This window comes from Pistacia vera, unplaced genomic scaffold (assembly GCF_008641045.1).
Source record: "Pistacia vera cultivar Batoury unplaced genomic scaffold, PisVer_v2 Contig35, whole genome shotgun sequence".
NCBI lineage: Eukaryota > Viridiplantae > Streptophyta > Magnoliopsida > Sapindales > Anacardiaceae > Pistacia > Pistacia vera.
This window is the reverse complement of record NW_022196168.1, coordinates 618,554-629,155: the sequence shown is the minus strand read 5'-3', so window position 1 is coordinate 629,155 and position 10,602 is coordinate 618,554.

The window sequence follows — 10,602 nt, the reverse complement described above, 5'->3', positions numbered from 1 at the left end:
CCTCCAACCAAGCTCCACCGCAGAGAATGTGGTGTTATTTCAAGCGATTAGAATGAGTGGGGTGAGCTACTCATCAACAACGCCACTCCACATAGCTAACCCACACTCCAATTCTAGACTGACATTATGAAAGCCACCACTTGACTATAGAGTTCATGACATGAAGCAGCGATGCTCTTGAATCCCACACCACCACCTTGTATTACTCTTAGATCGCCACATCATTGTCAGAAACCTGGTAGACCGTGGCTCCTCAAAACATCATGTCCTTGAAGCATTCAGGTCATGACTAGATGACTAGAATCAATCGTCGCTCGACTCTCCTTGTGGGGTTCACCTCAGAACAAAAGTACACTATTGAGAGATTGCTCTGTAGTCTACGCCAAAGGGATCAATCATCAACCACTTCATGATTTATAGTCCCCTCCCCTTACAACTGATCCTTGGTCGACCATGGATTCACGACATATGGCTATCCTTTCCACTTTCTACCATACTATCTCAGATCCCACCAAGTGGGGCATCAAGATAAGGATATCAGAAGACCTCCAAAGATTGTTATCAGAACTTGCCTTAAGACAAGTCAAGCACATGTAGTATTGCAACCACCCATCGGCTAGAAGAGCTGAGTCGACCAACCACCTGGGAGGAGCTGATAGGTCCAAATTCACCCAGACTACCTAGACTGGAAGACACAAGTTGGAGCCCACTTTCACCTAACATCCAGGAAAGCTCATCGATTTCGTCAAGGAGAACTAACATTGTTTTCCTTGGTCTATATAATGCATCGACTAAGCCTACTTGGACTACCCCCCCCATAACTAAGAGAAGAGGTTTGCTTCAAGAGAAATAGTGATAATAAGAGAGGAAAACCTTCTTAGCAATGGCTCGTCGGGAAGTCTATTACCTAGATTGGTTGGCGAATGTATGGTAGTAGAAAAAAATGAGAATGAATAGTTTGTATTGACTTTACCCTAAACAAGCTTCTCCAAGGCCCATTCCCACTTTCCTACATAGTATTTTAGTGGAGTCCACGTCGGCATGAGTACTAAACTTCATGGACCTCTTTTCAGGCAACAACCAGATATTGATGCACCCGAACGACGGAAGACCACCTTCGTCCCCAAATGCAACTTATTGCTACAAAGTGGATTGTTCGTCTACAGAATATGGTGCCACCTACCAGTAACTTGTGAATAAAATGTTCTCCAACCTACTAGAAACTTCATGGAAGTATACATCGATGATATGTATTAAAGTCTTTAATCACCAGCAACACCTCGACCACCTTCAAAGCTTTGAAGGTATGCAAAATACAATATGAAGTTGAATCCACACACTGCTCATTCGGCGTCTTATCTGGCAATTTTTAGATTACATGGTACAAGCGGAATTGAGGCCAATCAAGATCAACCAGGGCGGTCCTAGGCTCCATCCCCCACTTGCATAAAAGATGTGCGCCTTACAGGAAGTAGTCCACTGAGGCGGTTTCTCCAAGTGCAAAGAAATGTCACTCTCTTCTGCCGCCCTTAGAAATCAAAGAAGTTTGAATGGACTCTAGCATGTGAAAGGCCTTGATTCATCTGAAACGACACTTACATCACCTCCAGTATTTCCAAGCCGAAGACAGGGAACAACTCTTCACTTTCTGCATTGTTCGAATTCACCATCATCCACCGTGCTGATCGAAGAAAGAAGAAAGCAGTTGCCAGTCCACTAACCAACAAATCCTTGCTTGACATGGAGACATGTAGCATCCAACTTGAAAAACTGCACTCATCTTAATCACACCGCACGAAGTTGTGACCAACTTTCAATGCCACTCGATCATAGTCTTGACTTCCTACCCCTTGAAGAAGATACTCCACAGCCATCTCACTTCGCTCATTCAATGGCAGTTGAACTAAGTGAGTTTGATGTTCCTTTCAACTTGCACCAATCATCTCATGCTAGTTGACTTTATTGCGACTTCGCACCTAGCACTTCAATTTAGGCAGAGAGGAAGCTTTTATGTTTGACGGATCATGCACTTCCAATTGGATTCTATCAGTGGATGACTCAAGCAACATTAATGGCAACGGATTAGGACGGTCCTCATCTCCCCAAAAGGAGATATTTTGCGACAACCATATGGTTTGACTTAAAAGCAACACTACGAGGTCAATATGAGGGTTGATCATTGGTCTCTTACTCGCAAAAGGAATGGGGATAAAAAATTAGAACTCAAATCCACTCACAGTTGTGGTGAACCAACTCCAAGGCTCTTATCAAGCACAAGATGCTAAGATACTTCATATTAAGACCTACTAAGAGCTCCAACATCATTCGAAGAGATAAATCACCCGTCTTAGACCAAAACTCCCATGTAGATGCTTTCAAATCTCATTGGCTCTGAAGACCTAGACCCAACGATGATGCTTGATACACTTACAGCATCAACAATTGTAGCCCGTTGAAGTCGCACCAGTTGGCCCACAAGTCATGGATGACACCTATCCTCCATTACCTGGAAAATGATGAACTCCCATAGACAAGAATGAGGCACAACGATTGAAACTAAAGCACAGTTTTACCATCCATGAGGCCACTTACTCAAAAAATCGTTTTTCGACCATACCTCAAATTCATCATCCTTGAAGAGGCAAAATTGTGCTCGCAGAACTTCATGAAGGCGAGTGAACAATCACACTGGGACATAGCCTCGCCAACAAGCATTGACAGTTGGCTACTACGCTTGCAACCGACCTCCGACTTGATCCCAAATATTGGCTTCCCATTTAGATTTAAAAAGAAGGGCTTGATTTCCGCGGACGAGATGTTTTTGTCCTCGTAAAAAACTGAAACCTTGACATCTCTGTAAAATAGCCTGAGTGGTTGATGATTAGGATTTGTAATAGAAAAATTTATGTCCCAATTGGTTGTTAATTGAGAAGAAGAGATATCGAAGGGAGTTACGCGGAGTGAATCAACTTTAAACGATAGTGGATGAAATCTTCCATGTATAAAGATTGCAAAACAGACAAGAATGGAAGCAAGCAGCAGAAGTCCGACTGAGGAAGCTACAATCACAACCTTTTTCTTGCAGCTCAAGTCTTTCCACCTCTTGTCATTGTTTGCGTTCTGGTCTTCTGGGCAGTTGTGCTTTGAGTGGTCTGTGGCGGTGGTGGCAGCTGTTGATCGTGGCCAAGAGACAGGAAGGAGGGGTTGAGGTTTTTTGGGGTTAACGGGATAGTCCATGACGGTAGAATTTTCTGATTCTTGCTGGTTTGCCATTGTTTGATTGCTAAATGAGAGAATTAAAGATAGGAATAGAGAGAAAATTAAAGATGGAAATATGAGATTGATGATGAGGAATATTTATAGACTTCAATATAGAAAGATGATAATTAGGATTTCTAATCAGATTAAAACTAGGAAAGAGTGATCTTATTACCGTTTAGGTTAAGGAGTTCTATTTGGTTTCTATATACTTAATCAAGATTTATTTATTTAATATAATTATTAAATCAAGTAAATCAATAAAACATATTCCTACATCCTCTGGAAAGGAGAAGCCATTGAAGATCATTCACTAAAAGAAAGTTACATCAAAACCTGAAGAATTCTCATCAGAATTTTCTGAAAAATACGAGCTTAAGAGATAGACACTCACAATATCTTTCTCACTCTAAAGTACCTCTCTAACACTCTTAATCTCTACCGGTATGATATACCAAATGAACTATTTTATAGGACTTATCTTAATCCTTATTCTAATACACATTTCTTGCTAAATTCCAGCACATCCTTCGGAAAAGGTAACACGAGAAACAATCCATGTTTCGACAAAGTAAAAATTGTTTATCCAGAATAAGTTGAAGACTGCATTTGGCGGAAATGATAACTTTGGTTTTAACGTCTGTAAATATGCCAAGAGTATGAGAGAAGATGACGAGAGAATGCCTTCGTTTTGCTCAAAAGAAAAAGAAATTCCTCCCCTAGTAAACCTCAACCTGCCCTGACTGCAGCCGCTTCCAATTCTCTCAAGTTAAACTCTGATTCTGATACTTCTGACAATGAAATTGTTGTGGCTACTACTCAAAATATTTATGTACGTTATCTCGATCAAAGTCCTTCTATTCTCTATGCCATTAGCGATGTTGATTGGCTAGGTGTCCCACTACAAGATGAAGAATAATTTGTTTTTGTGTCTTTCTTGGCGCTCATTGTATCTCTCAGTGCTCAAAGAAGTAACTGACGGTAGCCACCTCAATTATTTTGTGATAGTATTAGTATTCTCTATATGTCCATTAATCTAGTGTTTAAAGCTCGCTCTAAATGTATCGAGTTGGATTATTATCATAATCGGGAAAAAGTAGCCTTTGAGACATTTTATTGTTTGAGTCAAAAATCGTATTAGGCTTGACGAAGTCCAATAACAAAATAACAATGTCACGACCCAAAGGCCTTAACCCAATTTCAATTGAGCCCACGCTTAAACTATCTTGTGAGTTGTCTACTCAAAGAGTTAGGCTACTCTACAAGTTAAGCTGAATTGGGTTCGACCCATTCGCCCATAACAGTCCACAACAGGAACCAGAGTCCTAATCAATTTCCTCTTTTGACAAGATCCCAAATCTTATCCAAAGAGGAAAACTTGAACCGATAAGGGTAGGAAATCCAATCTCCATCCAAAAGGAGAACTCCAATACTAAGTAAGACTCAGAGTCCTACTAGGATTCGAACCTCTTGGGTTCACTATATAAATAGAGGCAAACCGTTTCATTATTGATTCAAAAATCACCCCTAAGTTCCAATATTCTCACTCCTAAGCTCTTAGCATATTCCGACGACATCTAGACATTACTAAAGCCCCCTTCGCAGGTCCGTCAAGATTGTCAATGGCTCACATTACAAGATCATGTCTTTAAGAGTTTAATTGTAGACTTTATCGTTTATAATTTGGCACCCACCGTGGGGCCTTGGCAATATTCCGATCCAAAACGACCTACTCTGGTTGCTCCTCTTCCCCATTCGGCTATCATGACTAACGACAAAGAGACTCCAGCGCCCGATGTCACAGCACAGATTACAGCTCTCACCACACTGGTGGAAGAAAACAACGACAAATATTAGGCCTTGGAGGCTCAGAATGCTGCCATCTGCATGGAGAACCAAGCACTCCAAGATAAGGTAACCCAGTTTTATTCTTTAGATTGGTTTTTTAAATAGCATCATGCATCTTCCTCTCAGAACCCCATTCAACTTAGACAACTCTTCTTGACTCTGGATAATGGTGTTTCTGCCAATCACCCTCATTTTGCAACTCCAACCACAACTATGCCAATGGTCGAGCTGACCCGAGCCATCACCACTCCACCCATCACCCACTCAGCCTTTGAAACACTTGCACAAGCCACCTTATCCCCCCTGCTGAGCGCGACTCTCTCCCACCAAACACATCCCATGCACCTAGAGACTGACATAGCCCAGCAAAGCTTTCCACATGGCTCGACGATACATGTCAACCCTAGAGTGTTTCCTTAATTCCTAAACAACCTATATGCACCTATGACCACAACCTTTGAACAAACACTAACCAAACGGCTAGTCAAGACAGAAGCCATGATCCAGCGCATCTTAGGTGTACCAACACCCCTAAAAAAGAGCCAACCCCAAAGCTACGCAGAGTCACCATTTGTAGAGAACATCACCCTCGCAGATATGCCCCGCAAATTCACCTTCTCCAACATGAAGTTGTATGACAGAACCACAGACCCAGACGACCATATAGCCTCCTACAAACAAAGAATGTTCGCTACCGCCATACCGAGAGACCTTCGTGAGACATGAATGTGGTAAGAGCTTCGACTCCGTCTAGTAGGACCACACTCATGGTACACAAACCTCCTCAATCACTCCTTACATCTTTTGACAACTCATAGACACCTTCGTGGAGCAATTCGCCAGCAGTAAAAAGATGGAAAAACTATCCGACAACTTTACTAGATCCGGCAACATCGCAATGAGCACTCCAAAACTTGTTAGAGTAGATGCCCTAGAGCAATCAATTATTGTGGAATTGACTCTTTGTAATAATGTTATTAATCAATAAAAAGGTTATTCTATATGTCGTAAAATCATTATATTGCAATATGTATTGATAATGTCCTTAGAATGGTAGAACCGTGACGAGGGTATCAAGTGTTTCAAATCTTGATAGTGAGAACCCTATGAGCACATATGATGGCCTTCTAGAAAACGTCCGTAGCCCTGTATATTTTGAAGTAAGGGACGAATATGGTAAGGCTATCATAGTGTTGAACGAGCCGTCGAAAGACAGTGACTGATCTCACTTGTCAAGGTTGTTTGGTGACAACCTGATGAAAATGTGTGCGTTGCTAGGGATTACACCGCAGCAAGTTACTGGACTAACCACAGAGGATTCCATATGGATGGTAACCCTAGTGTCTATGGAACAAATCCTCTAAGAATGTGGTGCATGGGATCCTTAGACTTGAGATCACCGGAGCGCATTGTGCACCAATTGGTGTAGTTTGATACTAGCTACGCAGTTCTTTTCAGAGCTGTCAATACGATGGTGATTGACTGCATCAAGGAGTGTATCGATTATGGTGGATGACAGAGGATTCATCACTCCTGAGTATAGGAGAAAGTTATCTCACGGCACAATTCAGTATATGGCAATGATACTAAAACTAGGCCACAGTGGGATTGAGTTGTTGCTCTATCCAGTTTATAATAGGGTCATTGGTCTAGAAACTGAATAAATAATATCGAGATAACCGAAGGTTGACACTATTTCTATGCCTTCGTCTCGTCGAGATCACGTATGATTGAATGATCGAATTGCACGGTAACCATATCGTTGACAGGTAGATCTTTGCTAAACCCGAATCTATCGGGTGGCCATGATGCCTTGTTAGGGGCCAATCTTGGTCTGTGTATTAGTGAGACGATTAATTGGTGTTAATCGCGATACTATACACTGCGATATGATAGGAGCCTAGGGTACACACATAGAAGACAATTAGATCCAAGAAGAAAGAAGGACATTTCATCTTTTAAGGCAAAAAAAATATTTGGTAATTTCACAGTGGATTAAATGTTAGAAAAATTAAATAAATGAATTACGTTTAAATGTGTGTTCGCACATTTAAATATATTAATTATTAAAGATAATATATTATATAATATATATATTTATATATTTATATATATATATATATATATAATATTATATATATTATATATATAATTGATTTTTTAATTGAGATAAGATGGGGGCAAAATAAAATATTAAATTGGTATTGTTTGGCAACATGGAGTGTTTAGGTTGGAGCCAAAGCTTATTCCATATGGGAATAGGGCAACATGATTATTGACTATAAAAAGAAAAATGTGTTAATTAAATGTGACAGAATTTTTCTTTGAAAACCATACAGCACCTCTCTTTCACTCCCACGGTAGTAACACCTTTGGGCCTAAAATCAATTCAATTGATTTTGCTTTCTTCTTAATCTTGAAGCCAAGGAGGATCTAGCAAATCCCTCTTTGGTTCTTTTGAGATTGTCTCCAACGTGCGTTTGTTTTCTTTAAACTCAGATTTATTTTTCTGCAGATTTTATTTAATATGAATTGTAAAATTATACCCTTGATCTTAGCTCATGTAAACGATCCTTGAATTATATTTTTTTTGTTTCCGCTGCGTGTATGGGACTGTTTACTAACAAAACTATGTGGGACGCTTCAACCGAGAGAATGTCTCGATCCTTTATTATAACCAAGAGACCGCAGTTGATGCCTTTAGAAAAGGTCTCCTCCCGAATGGTGAGCTATACAAGGAACTCACAAAGTTTAATTGCAACACCATGGAAGATGTATTGGCCCACGCTTGGATTGAAATAAGGTGGGAAGAAGAAGAAGTTCACAAAGCCAAGCAGAACGCCTATGATGATCGCCATTCTTGTCACCCTAACAGAAGCCACAAGACAAAACCAGCCGAGTCGTATCTGATAAGAAGAGTTTTGGTACGTGACAATAGGTGGCAACTAAAGCACCATTTGGCTTGGCACAATGAGGGTAACTCCAACACACTACTCAGGTGTAAGATGCCCAATTACAACCTTAACATTGAGCCAGTGGAAATAGTAGCCATGATGAAAAAGATGGAGAATGTAGTTAGATGGCTAACAAAATTGAAACATTTCAGAGCGAAGCAAGACACCACCAAATGGTGTGAATTTCATGGGGACCACGGCCACGTTACTGCCAACTATATCGCCCTTCGCCTCGAGGTAGCTGAACTGCTAAAAAGGGATCACCTCCGTGGATATTTGATAGATAAAGGGAAAAACACCATGGCATACAGGCATCACCAAGTCAATCCTCCACCAAAAGCTCCACCGGCAGACGAAATGTGCGATGTTATTTCAAGCGGATTAGAAGTGAGTGGGGTGAGCTACTCATCAGCAAAGCGCCACTCCCTAGTCATAGCTAACCCACAACTCCAACATTCTAGACTGACATTATAGAAAGCCACCAACTTGACTATAGAGTTCATGGACAATGAAGCAGCGATGCTCTTAAATCCCCACCACCACGCACTTGTATTACTCTTTAGATCGCCAACATCATTGTCAGGAGAATCCTGGTAGACCGTGGCTCCTCAACAAACATCATGTTCCTTGAAGCATTCACGGTCATAGGACTAGATGAATCTAGAATCAATCGTCGCTCGACTCTCCTTGTGGGGTTCAGCTCAGAACAAAAGTACACTATTAGAGAGATTGCTCTGCTAGTCTACGCCAAAGGGATCAATCATCAAACCATCTTCATGATATTATATGTCGCCTCCCCTTACAACGTGATCCTTGGTCGACCATGGATTCACGACATATGGCTATCCTTTCCACTTTCTACCATACTATCTAGATCCCCACCAAATGGGGCATCAAAGAGATAAAGGGATATCAGAAGACCTCCAAAGATTGTTATCAGAACGTCTTCAAGACAAAGTCAAGCATCATGTAGTAATTGCAAACCCATCTGGCTAGAAGAGCTGAGTCTGACCAACCAACTATGGAGGAGCTGGATGAGGTCCAAATTCACCCAGACTACCTAGATTGGAAGACACAAGTTGGAGCCCAACTTTCACCTAACATCCAAGGAAAGCTCATCGATTTCGTCAAGGAGAACTAACATTGTTTCGCTTGGTCTCAGCTATAATGCATCGACTGAATGCCTACTTGGACTACCCCCCCCATAAGACTAAAGAGAAGAAGGTTTGCTTCTAAGAGAAATAAGGTGATCAATAAGGAGATGGAAAACCTTCTTAGCAATGGCTCGATTCGGGAAGTCTATTACCTAGATTGGTTGGCGAATGTAGTGGTAGTCAAGAAGAAAAATGAGAAATGAATAGTTTGTATTGACTTTATCGACCTAAACAAAGCTTACTCCAAGGACTCATTCCCACTTTCCTACATAGATATGTTAGTGGAAGTCACCGTCGGGCATGAGCTACTAAACTTCATGGACGTCTTTTCAGGCAACAACCAGATATTGATGCACCCGAACGACCAGGAGAAGACCACCTTCGTCACCAAACGAGACACTTATTGCTACAAAGTGGATTTGTTCGGTCTACAGAATATTGGTGCCACCTACCAGCAATTGTGAATAAAATGTTCTCCAACCTACTAGGAAACTTCATGGAAGTATACATCGATGATATGTTAGTAAAGTCTTTAATCACCGAGCAACACCTCGAGCACCTTCAGTAAGCTTTGAAGGTACTGCGAAAATACAATATGAAGTTGAATCCAGGCAACTGCTCATTCGGCGTCTTATCTGGCAAATTTTTAGATTACATGGTAGCATAGCGTGACATTGAGGCCAATCAAGATCAGACCAGGGCGGTCCTAGGCATCCCATCCCCCACTTGCATAAAAGATGTGTAGCGCCTTACAAGGAGAGTAGTCGCACTGAGGCGGTTCTTCTCCAAGTAGGCAAAGAAATGTCACTTCTTCTACGCCGCCCTTAGGAAATCAAAGAAGTTTGAATGGACTCTAGCATGTGAAAAGGCCTTGATTCATCTGAAACGACACTTAACATCACCTCCAGTACTTTCCAAGCCGAAGACAGGGGAACAACTCTTCACTTATCTGGCAGTGTTCGAATTCACCATATCCACCGTGCTAATCCGAGAGGAAGAAGGAAAGCAGTTGCCAGTCCACTATACCAACAAATACTTGCTTGACATGGAGACATGGTACATCCAACTTGAAAAACTAGCACTCATTTTAATCACAGCCGCACGGAAGTTGTGACATACTTTCAATGCCACTCGATCATAGTCTTGACTTCCTACCCCTTGAAGAAGATACTCCACAAGCCAGATCTCACGGTTCGGCTCATTCAATGGGCAGTTGAACTAAGCGAGTTTGATGGTTCCTTTCAACCTTGCACTGTAATCAACTCTCAAGTGCTAGTTGACTTTATTGCGACTTCGCACCTAGCACTTCAATTTAGGCGGAGAGGAAGCTTTTATGTTTGACGGATCATGCACTATCCAAGTGGATTCTATCAGTGAATGACTCAAGC